Source organism: Hylaeus anthracinus, unplaced genomic scaffold, assembly GCF_026225885.1.
Source record: "Hylaeus anthracinus isolate JK02 unplaced genomic scaffold, UHH_iyHylAnth1.0_haploid 11985, whole genome shotgun sequence".
NCBI lineage: Eukaryota > Metazoa > Arthropoda > Insecta > Hymenoptera > Colletidae > Hylaeus > Hylaeus anthracinus.
In genome coordinates, this window is record NW_026534333.1 from 11,040,759 (window position 1) to 11,053,403 (window position 12,645).

Here is a 12,645-nt window from a genome sequence, read left to right on the forward strand (position 1 = left end):
GTCAAACTTTAACAGCGTACCGAGGATAAACTCACTGCAGACAAACGTGAAAAATGTCGCGCAACAAGATCGCCAAACATGAATTCAATCGTTGAAATCGCAAAGTACGAAGCTTATTTCGAGAGATCAGAAGTGCGACTGGATACCTTATTTATGCAACGCAAATACCTTAGCCAACTGGTTGAAAATGACGATTCCGTGTGGAAATCTACGAAAAAGAAGTTCAGAAAACCACAACAAACATTTCCGCCGATAAGCAAAACGGTTGGAGGCTGGGTCAGATCAGATATGGAAAAGCAGGCCTATTTGCCCGGCATCTCCCGTATGCATTCAAGCCGTTTCCGCTAACTGCAAATACCGATCTGCAAGATACGGAAGAAAACTCTGTGGACGTCGAACGTCAACTGGCGAAGCCCGTTACTCAAAGTAAGTGGACTACTGTAGAATTGTTCAAAAATCGGAAAAATTGGTATTTGCTTAAAAACGCGCATTTAGGTTTTAAAAATGCTCGGGTGCCTCGGGATCGCTAAGCCCGTACTGTAGCTACAATTAAACATAGTTACAGCCCCTGAGGGATTATTAGGAATGGCCACGAACCAATTATTTTCTGTTTACAGATCCCTTTCTTTCTCTGAAAAAAATTCCCAAAATATACCTCTTTTTACCTCCTCAGAAGTAGTCCACCACCTTCGAGCTATTTCTCCTACTAACACAAACTTTGAAATCCGTTAACGCAAACCAAATAAATCTCCAGGCTCTGACCTAATCACAGGAAAAATTCTGAGAAAACTACCGTACGAAGCTGCAATCTATCCGACTAACGATAAACAGTCTATTTCATTTCATCTCCGCTCGACGACCACTCGAGTACAATTTCCTTTTGCAACGCGAAAAGTCTCGCGACATAATTCTCATTGAGGCTGGTTTTCGCGAGAACGGGACTCGACGAAAAAGAAACGAGCGCTGTATAAAAACGGTCGCGGCGGCGCTTCCATGGACGCGGCAGAGCCTCGCATAAAACCGCCACGACCTATGCGTTCTTCCGCAAACAACCGTGTCAAAAAAGCGCTCGTTGGGAGCTCCAGGCAAAAGAGGAATCACGTCGGTTGGCGCCAACGCTCCGAGCAGCGCAGGCGCATGCGCAGTCGCGTGCGTCGGCGGAAAAGAGAAAGGGGAAGCACCGGTTTCTATCCATACAAGGGAGAAGTGCACAGCGCTTAGGAAGCACTTTTTTGTCGCACTATACACCGTGTACCGCTGACGGTTATTGCGACTATCCAACAAAATGCCTTCCGCTCTGGCTGAATAGGGCGCCGTAACCCGTAATAACGCCGGTGCGCGGTTCACACCATGAAAACGTTGCTTCTCGACCTCATCATGTCTCTATTAACGAGCTAAATAATCACTGGCTCGAACCTCGCCGCCACACTACCGGGGACCTGCTTAGGAGATTCACGCGATTATGGTACGATGAGATCGCGGTGTAGCGTGAATGAAACTTGCACTTAACACTGCCGGTTCGGTTCCTATACAAGGCCTGGCAAAGAGTTTTCAACCAAGCACGGATAGTACGGAATTGTAGAAAATTACTGTAACTTTTTAGATGCAAAAACCACGAACAGCATTATCCTCGAAAGAGCAAAATGGTTCTTGGAAAAAAGTATTCGACGGTAGCAAAGATGAGCAGTCGGGGATGCATCAGGTTTTTTTATTATACCTGTAAGGGGAATCATTAAGAACAAATAAAAGTCGACGAACGTTTAAGTAGTGACGCGCACGAGACGAGATAAATTTCGATCTCGTCAAGATCTCGTCAAGATCGAGATCATATATTCTGAATTGTGGAAGACCGAGATCGAGATCGTAGAAATCTCGTCTCGTCTCGTGCGCATTACTACGTTTAAGGTATCAGTCGATTCTTGAACGTGCTCGAAGCAAGATGAAAAGGTGCACTGTGCCACGATGTCAGCATTTTTCTAAAGAAATAACGAATGATACCAATGTTAAATCGTTTAAACGTATAAACGTTTAGTCCAAAGAATAGCGAATGAACGCTTCTATCAAAACAATACAGTCGTTTAGAAACGCAGAACGCCGTAGAAACGACCATTGCTTTGGCGTAATCGGCTAGTCGAGCCGAGCTTGAACAATACCGCCGTCTCTTTTAATTTTCAAGATAAAACCATCGAAACAACTTACCCCGGGAACAACTAGCCTCGGTCTCCCCTACCCTGCGGTAGATGTCAGACCTCCGTTGGCGCATCCTTCTCAAAGACCAGCAGCTAGTGCGCGCATACAGTGCTCTAGGCGTATTACCATATCAGCGTGTAAGCATTGTTTCCCGGAGACGCGTAGAGGCTTACGGTCTCCGGTTGCATGGTCGCTGATCGGATCAGGACGACGTCCAGCCACAATGCGCGAGCTGCTTCTTCTTCCTCTTCTTCTTTTTCGTTGTGTCGGGGTCGCGGCCACAGCGTCAACACCGGCTCCAGGACACTAGTTGCATGTCCCTTAGTTGTAAACGTGCGGTTACCCAGCTTCGATTAACGTCGAACGTCTCGGTGGCTAGAGAAACGGCTGGTTATCTTGCGACGGATCGATGGCAAAATGTGATGAGATTCCGCAAATCGAGGGGCAGCGAATAGAAAATGGATAGCTTCTGTCTAACCATTCGCGGTTTAAACCCTTCGTACTTAATTTAGGCACGTGTTAGCGACATGTTAGACGAAATTAACATTCGTTGAAAATTCATTGATAACGTAATGCAACATTCTAAAGAATAAACAAAAATTTAACAATTTTCTTTGAATTTTACACGTACACCCCCGTCCATGAATATCGTGAACACTAATCACCTTCAATAAATAAGTAATATACACTGCAAATTATTATCACTGTAGTTGTTCATAATATTGCTGAAACACGCAATTCTAGTATCATTATTCTTCAGATTCCACAATTCCAATGTTCGAATTAGACAAAAAATTAATTTTGATAAACAGTTTTCATCGCACGTCATTCCCTGACATTGGTCCATCGATTCAGTCATTGGATCGGTGATGATTGACGAATTTCCTTCGTTGTGGAATAACGAATTACACGCCACTTGGAATATTAATTGTTATAATACTTATTGCGGTGCTATACATGCGCTCCTCGAGCGGATACAAATTAATCGATAGTATAGATAATTTATGCGTGACACGGTGGATCGATCTGTAGACGATGATAAAACGCTATGTATAAAAGGATCGCAGGATGCAAGGTCAGACAGTCAGTCATTAATTTAGAGTTCGGAAGGGTTGATAAAATCGTCCGTTCGCGCAAAATGAGCATCCTTGACTTCAACTGGCCCTACAGAGAGATCGTTTAACACGTGTCTGTAACAGATACGTGTCTAATTAATTACTCACTGTCATTTCGCTTGAAAATCGTCTAAAAAACTGGCTGTAATGATCATTCTTCTCGGCAACTATACTTCAAAGTTATGGCCTTTGAGGGAAATGTTTCCATAAAAAAGAAACAATTTCAAATACATTTTGATAAGTAACAAGGTCGAATTTCGTATCTACTTGAACATTTTCCTATCATATTTGAATTGTATAGAGTGAACCTAAACTAACTTCAACAAAATAAATAATTCCCAAAGTGAAATTAATCTCACTTCCAAATTTCCTCGATACTCCCAAGTTGGGAAAAATGGATTTCCAAGGCGAAGTTAAAGAAAAAAAGATATCGCAGCCATTAACGACGAGGTGTCTACGTTCGTTATACTCGAGTCGACCAGGCTAACTACAACCTGACGTTATCGCTCACGTGCTCCGAGATGTGTGTTATGAATACTCGTCCGCGACGATGCGGATGAGCATTATTATTATTATCATCATCGCGTAAGGCATCACGTACAGCAGGTGAGGCGAGGAGGCGTGGCGCCGGATGTGTATATATCATAGAAACGTATGCATTTCCGGTGGACAGATCTAGATCGATCTGTGAGCCGGTTTTCGGTTTCCTTCCTGCCCGAGCCGAAATTACACACCGATTTTGCGCTACTGTTCGTACGTCGAGGAAGTACTCGTCACGAGAACGTCGATGAATCGTTAGTTGTCTTAATTGTTTTTCAGCAGGACGTACTTATCTACACTGGTATCATAAATAATAAAAAATTACACTATCCAACTAGTCAAATAGCTAAACATTTTCAAGTTATTTCATTCGTTCCTATCGGCCCCAGTCTCCCTTACTAGTCTACGCGCTAATTACTCCAGTCGAGGATTAAGTACCCGTGTCTCTAAAATGATCTAGGTATGACACCAAGAATCCGAAAAATTGTAAACGGCCAAGTTTCCCGTCGAAATCTCCCATCCAAATTTGGAGTGGATAAATTACCCATCCTGGATAGGATACATGGCCAACGGTATCGCGAGATGTCGCGAGCAAGGTATCTGTACCAAATACACACGTACACGTGTATACCATAGGGAAGCAGTCGCCCCACTTCAGGAACGAGAAGACGGCAAGAGTAAGTCGGCGGATGGCGCGGCAGCCGCAGAGGCGAGCAGAGTCGGACGTGCTGTCTCGTAAATTTTGCGTGCACCCGTGTCGTTGGATGCGGTAAGCCGTGTAATGCTCGACGCTGGGCGCAAAGGGGGACGGTATCGTGCGCATAAAAATGAGTGAACTCGGTGCATTAAGCCGAGTAATGGGTGGCTTTGGGAGGAAGCCACCACCATAGGCGCCGCAGCCTAGGTGTAATACGCCATGACAAAGTGGCGCGTCTGGCCGGTTGCGACGAGGATATACCACCGTCGTGGTATATCCTTGACCATCGTCCGGCTGCGTTACAGTACGGCAGCACGCGTTGTAAGAAAGCGTATCGCCTGGTGTCTACGTGTGTTGAACTCGGCGGAATAATTAATTCGATCGATTCGAGCCGGCTCCGGCAATTAAGCCGGTGTCAGTGCGCAGAGATAAGTAAACACCTCTAACGGGCCGCCCGGTCTGATATTACATCAATTATTTATACATAGACGAGCAAAGGATCGCACAGTGAACCGAAACTTCACACGTATCACGTCGAGTTCAACCGGTGATTAGATCGTTAATTACAAAACGGATTACGTTATTTGCGCTGACGCCAAGTGCAACGACCGTTGACGCTTTGCTGACCAGCTGCACTTGACAAAAGTTAAGAAACGAAATAATCGTTTCTGAACTAATCGTGTATCCTTTATTTTCTGCGACACACAGGTCAAAAATAAAAAACAGCACGATGAAATGACATTTCAAATGTCAACGTGGTGTAAGAAGTTTGTCGAGAAACTACAGAAAATCGTGATGGCAAAAGTTGGTATCCAAAAACGACCAGAAATCCACGAGTACTTTTAAACAGACGAAGATGCCACGGGGGGGCCAGAGCCAGTGCATTCCGAGATGCATTTCTAACTCCAGGCTCTCTGGGGGTGCAACGCCTTGTGCACGAAGGACGACGAAAAATGTTGCAGATCTATGTATGATAGAATAGGAGATTCCAAAATGAAAATATGTATGTACATATATTGGGGAGTTTGGTGCATGGTGCATCCCCGAAAGCAGACAATTACTGCAGATAAAAAATGGCGCTGGTTTTCTCCCTCTCTGTTTCCAAGTACCTTTGGTGGTTCCATCGGAATAAGAACCCCTATCAGAGGTCGCTTGAACGAATTCTACTCTTCTTGTTTGGCCCACAGGCATAGGTACTGCAGTATCCGCGCTTCCCATTCCCACGAATAAGGAATCAAAACGTGAACACGAAACGCAGGGAACGAGTAGGTTCGAATCACCGTGCGGTATTTTTCGTTTAGACTCGCGCAGTACCGACCCTGGAGCATACTGGAGCATACTGTCCCAGCGCTCTGCATGGAAATACGCACACCATATTTTTTCCACCCTGAGTTCGAATAGGCCACTACCAATTTGTGGGAATATTCTCTGCGCGAGGCGAGGAAGCGCGTCGGGCGAATCGCGAGAGGGAGGTCTTGCTCGTCCCACGAGCTCTCCTCCAGCGCGAGTTACACGCAGGAGCGCCTCCTCGCGAGCGGATTATGATAAGTGTTCCCGAGCGTTCGCGAGCCAATTCGCGGCCTCAACTGTCCCACGCGGGCGCGAATGATCAGCTGACGTGTCACGTGACCCACCGTTCCACGCGGTATCTTTATCCAATGGCTCTCCCCCTCACGAATAAAAAATTCAAGTTCGATAGAACAAGTAGTAGTCAACCGTGGAAAAACAGAACGAATTTCGTGTGACTATAACAGTGAAAAGAAAATGATTAAAACTAAACAACAAAAATTGTCTTTATTACTTTATCATGCCTAGTATTGCGTGTAAGAAGATCAACGTTCCACACCTATTTGTTACATACAAAATAAAAGAACAGGGATCGGTACCGCGAAGGAATGTCTGTTTTCCACGGAGATGATGCCCGCGCAACGATAATCGGGCGCAGCAATCGTGCGACATTCGCGATGAAGAAACTAGCTGAATGAAAGGAAACCGGTGGTGGTTCACACGCGGCCGGGCACGCACGTCGGCTATGCCTCCCCGACCATTTACTTTGAAGCAAAGCGATTTCCTTTTACGCATTATGATCCCACAACAGCGCTGCACGGCGACGTATCCCTTAGATTATCCTTCTGTACATACCATTACCTCGACACGCGAGCGAACAGGAGAACGAGAGATCGGCAAAAATTGCGGCTGATGACCGCCCGATACGCTGGTGAAACAGATTGCGCGCCATTAAGGACGGAATTGCTCGTCTCTTAATAGAAGGGAACGAATAACAGAGTGAAAAGTAAAAGAATGGTAGAGCAATAACGTTATCATCATTGTTAAGCCTTGTGTCGATAGTTAAAATAATTGAAAGATGATGTCTTCCCAAACGTTTTACTCGGGGGACGTTTCAAACGATGAGATTTATAGACTTCTTTTGGTAATTGCTGTTCTTTGCTACGTTATAACGAAGACTATGTCGCAGTAAACGTTGCAACGATGTTAGTAGGCATTTGTTCTTCTACGATGAAAATGTATCAAATACGAAGAAGATGAGATATTTAGAATTATTCGTACGAAATGGAAATAAATATAATATCTTGAAATATCGTTGATGTTTGGTAAAAAGGTTTCGAGTAAAAATTCTACCTCGAAAAAAATTGCCTCATAATAAATAATATTTATCTTCTAACAAGCTATAGCATAGGAAACTGTAGCTATAATAAAGCTATCTCTTCCACACGAATTTTTAACATTCGAGTTCCCTCGACCTGAAAACATTGGAAGCGTAGAGATCTGGGAATTCTTGAGTCGACTGTTTCCATAAATTTATAACATTGGTGTCCACTCTTTGTGGCACCGATCGCTTCGTAAGAGTCACTCTGTACGTTCACACAGAGGCGAACTAGCATCGGTGAACGGCCTATTCATCGTCGCCGCCTTTTAAAGCGTCGGCGTCTGGACGACTCCGTGGAATCGAAGGGTGGATAGTCGCTAGCGAAAGAGAAGATGATGGTCCCCTAACCTCCCGTCTCTTTCTCTTAAGCCACTTTAAACGTCTTTATGAGTTTCGGCTGTTAACACGCCCGTGGAAGCAGGTACGGCCTTTTTTTCGGCGCCTGCTTTCCTCGTATCTGCGGGATCTCAGGTGGCTAGCGCCCAGCGCGCGTTCGTGAGAGACAGATGAAGTCGTGATTGGACAGGAAGTATGGCACCGTAGCGAAAGAGCTTGACCCTCGTCCTTCCATCTCTCTTCTCCCAATTTCTGGCCACACAGGACCCCGTGTACGCGTCGTCCGTGACAGGTTCTCGAATAATTGCACGATAAAAGCACAATTTACTGGTTTATCCGTCGAAAACCGTGAGACCTCGTCGGCTTCCTACTACATATCGCGATAAGATTGTCCATGTTCTTCCTAACCGTCCTCCAAAAAGATGCGGGTTATCGATTCGAGTGTGTACGAAATCAGTCATAAAAGCGTCGGACCTTGTACTGCATTAGGAAAGGAAGTTACTTCTCGTCGATGTAAATGAAACCTCCATTAACTCTTTCAGGCACACGGTTATGAAAGAATAATAAAATTCAAGCAGCACAGAGGAACAGTGTCAACTTGCTAACGCGTTTTGACTATTATGCATTTCTGATTCCACTTATTGTACTTTTAACGTTAGTTCATAGTATTGCCACACGAATGAAAAACTTTAAATAAAATAGCAAAGCTAAGGTGGGATAATTTTCTTCAACCCACCTAACTTCAAAGAGTTAAAGTACAGTGGCGTGGATAATACAGGTTCAAAGTAGGTTCTCTGATTTTGGTAGGAGGTTTGACGAGGAAACAAATATTTTATTACTTCCAAAAATGCTATAACCGACGGAAATTATGACTAAGTTGTTCAAACTTCTTAATATTTTCAAATATTAAAACTAGTTTTGGTCTGGATACTTTCGAACATATTCATCTGTCGTTCGTGCAATCTTCCACATTCTTTACATGTGCTTTCGTCGAGACCGAAATGTGATCCACATTATTGGTTTATGCCCTAACGTTTACGCATCGCCGTTGACATTACTAATAAAATCATATCGCATTCGCGCTCGCGACATCAATAACAGTTTTGCAACGTTCCCTATCAACAAGCGTTTCAATTAAAAGTTGAATCGCAACAGTCAACGGGCCGTCCGTTCTCATCATCATTAACAACGTTCGAGGAAGGCGCAGCCGGCGGCATGCAAATTTCGCGATAATTGGCGAAGCGCATCGTACGTACGGCTCGGCAATATCGCGATGAAATCGCGACGAGCGGATCGATCATCGTGACTTTTACGACGGGATCGGCTTATGTGCAATTTGTCATAGACAAGATCTTCCGTTTCAAAGAGGGATCCGCTTTGCGAGCGAATCGACGCGTCCCTCGCGCGAACTTTATGATCTTATTAACGGGATCGCGATCGCTAAATTTCCCCCGATGCGGGGGCGTCAGCGTCATGAAGCAACGTTGAAGGGAATCATTCCACAAAAAGACGAACATTTCCGTACCTCGACTTTAAGGATTTTTATGATTAGGCTAAACAAAGGACACGTGACTATCTTTCCTCACAATTAATGACTAATGCTCATAAACACCCGATTTTACACTATTCGCGAATACTTGTGCGTAAATTAGTGAGCTACCCAAAACATGAGCCATGGAAATGAGACGCGTTGTTTTTAGCTGTTCCACTAAATATATAGAGAGTGGACCTTCCCTCAGCCATAGCCTTTTTGGAAGTCAAGCAAAATTACTTTGGATCTATATTATTCACACCGCTGTACTTCGATGGGGGTGACATTACGCGTTCGGCTTCTCCTGACATGTTCCACATAAAATGCATGACCGAGGACGGGTATACTGTGCGCAATGGTACGCAATGTCGGAGTGGCCCTGGTCAGACACTCTAGAAAGGAAATGTCAGGCAAACCTGTCCTTCGTCGATTTGATTTGATCATGTCAGACAAATTCTTGATCAATTTAATGGTTTAACATTTTTAGTATATCATATACGTATGTATAGTCAATTAAAATGCTCCAAGAAAAGAAATATTTCTGCAATTGCTAAACTCTAACGACCAATGTATTAATAGAAATATTTTCTTTTGCACTCCTCCGCCCCGTCTGAATGTTAAGGCGTCTCCACAAGGGGTCGTGCCCCCTCGCCCGTCTTCTTTGAAAAAACACTGCCGTAACGTGTTAATCGAAACGGGTCGCCGCGTGATCGACCCCAGGCAGCCTCGTAAAATTTTACGATCTTCTATTAACGGAACAGCCCGGTGTAATGAGCGCGCAGCTTCCTTGCGCGCTCAACCTGTCTCAGGTGTCCGTGCCATTGGCTCGGGGCCCCGAAAAACATCCAACGTTTTCCTGGATCCCAGGACTTTATCGGCTCGATCAAAGGGATCGTAATATAACTTTGACACGAGACCGAACCCGGTGTCATCTCTTTCCCTTGACAGCTTCGCTATCTTGTTCCCTTAGGGGGACGGTCAATCCCATTATCTAACTGACTGGTCACCCGGGCGTAAAGTGGGCAGTCCTGTCCAGGAAGCAATCTTCGATCTCCGGTCGATCCTGGTTTTCTTTGGGGATCTTCGAAGAAACTCTGTGACATCTTCATCTTCGTTCGTTTGCCATTTTGAACGTATTCGTTAGCCGATCATCTCGTACGAGTCATCTCGTCTCGAATAGTCAACTTTCACGAGATATTTAACCATCCTTATTTAAACGAAAAACCCTCTACGTGAAATATCGAAAATAAAACACACATTGCAAGATTTAGAAAACTTGCTAACCTTGCCCCACAGACAGAGTAAATTGAAGCACCTGAAATACGTCATTCTTAGTCTTCAGACTACAATATTAACGTATTAAAGTGAAAAAGTGTTGCAAGTAACCCCAATTGACGGTATTGTAATCCCTTGCAGGAGGCTTAACTGTACGGGTACAAATCGATTCGTACGCGAAACGCGGTTCGGTAAATAATTTGACTTGCGTATAATTGAACGTTACGACCGGCCGTCGACGCGAGGAAGACGATAACAACGAGGCCATCATTGCGCCATCCAGAAAGCGAGTCGTTACCGAATTATTTCGAGGAGAGACTGACAGGCAGTACCAAAGCGCGATGGTTAGGGGGCCTCCGCGTACAATGCGAATCTGTAATTATAAGCGCGCCGTCTTCTGGCTGCGAGTTCACCCCGCCTCTGTTTCTTTTTTGTTCGCGTAAAATCGCTTGCAGCCCCGTATTATCGCCTTAAATCAACAGAGCCGCTCCTACGAGCCGGTACCAACGCGGACCGAAAGGAGTTCCGTGGCCATGGACAACCGAGAGGGGGCCCCCCGAAACCGGGACGATGGCACGAGAGGGACTTTAATAGTAGGTCTCGCTTAATAACCCACGTCCCGAAGCCCAAACTGATTGTCATTGCAGTAGATTCCATCACGTGAGTCGGCAATGTCAGTGTAACGCCTCAATGGCGTAGCGAGTTGCTTCGATCGAGAATCTTTTCTTCGTGATCGATTTCCACTTCAAGAACGCCGCTACAGCGACGTACATATGTACGCAGTTTATTCCATATGGTTTATTCCGCAACTTCGTAAGTGTCGCTGCAGCAACGTGTATATTTATTCCACAACTCCAGACCTACAGTCCACCACACCTACAGTGACAATACGCAGTGTACTTCACATTCTTGTTGCGAAAAAAAGTATCGTCGATTCTTCTCGTTGGTTCAAATTATTTCCAATAAAGTAAACAGCGTTGAAAAGCGAACTAATTGCTGTAATTTTTCTTTTTTTTTTTTTGCTGTCTATGAAGATGAGTGAGTGAGTCTTACTCATAAGGGTGCGAAATCGTATAACTCGACTATAACACTTAATGTGCCAATCTTACATTTGTTCGTTCTTTACATTCATTTCATTTTTGCTTTACATTACTTTGCATTTGCATTTCCTCAGATATCCCTCTCGGTAATTCTATAAAAATGTAGTCTGTAGTCCAGTAGTCTGTTGGAACTCCTGGCCCCCCTTATAGCTCGGGTACCTCGGAATTGCTATGCCCGTACTGTACCTACAATCAAACATACCTACAGCCCCTGAGGGGTGGTTATATTAAGATAAACAGATTGAACTGAACTGAACTGAAAAACTTTTTTATTGGTTAGTCCTTTAACGGATTGTTTAACCCTTACATCTTATTTCATAAAGTTACCTTATTTCCTATCTATGTAACAATTTAAATTTATCCTCTACCTTTTTTTTTTTTTTTTTTTTTTTTCTTAAGATGAACAAACTTTAAACCTAAGGTCAGCGCCCCCGGCGGCAAAATGCCCAAGTTTGTAATGAAATAGTTCCCACTATCGTTACTAGAGGACGGCACCATATCTATATATCGACACTAAATAATTATCAATGGATCCGCAGGGATTTGCACTTACCAATAAAACAAAGATACTATTGTAAGTTATATAAGGTAGAGATAGATCCACAGAATCTAAATACCCGTATTTTTGCAATAAACTAACTGTACTGGTACTGAAATCGTTTTAAAATAACTAATTGATGCTAAACACTTTATTCTAAGAATAATGATAACAACTATAATATATATAAGCAACAGTTTTTCTATTTAGTTTGACAATGTATAAAACCTACTGTGCAATAATCTGAATGTGTAACTTTTGACTGATAGATTAAAACTAGTCCAAAATTTATTTTCTAGATACATTTTTTAAGACGCATTGTTTGTAATAAACTGCAATAATAATCAAATAAGTTATGTAACTATTGTGAACACGTATTGACTGTTGGTAAGTACATAATTAGTGGCGTTATCTACCATCAAACCTGAAAATTATAACATTATACACTTGGACATTTTGCCACCGATGGCGCTGTTCGTACAATTCAAAATTTGTTTGATCTATTCACCGCTAAATGTTAATAAGAGGAATTGAAAATATTTTTTGCATGATCGGAGTACTTGCATGTAAAGTGTAAGGAGTAGTATCGATAAGCCTCGGAAATACGTTCTAGCTATGCATTTGTAATGTCTACTAACGCCGCCTACCTATCTCT

The 12,645-nt window shown here is 43.6% G+C and overlaps 1 protein-coding gene across 1 annotated transcript in view; it reads left to right on the plus strand.

The window, feature by feature from the left end:
- Positions 1-12,645, plus strand: part of LOC128887223 (mitochondrial inner membrane protein OXA1L) — a 173,892-nt gene that overhangs the window by 158,975 nt on the left and 2,272 nt on the right. The window lies entirely within an intron of this gene.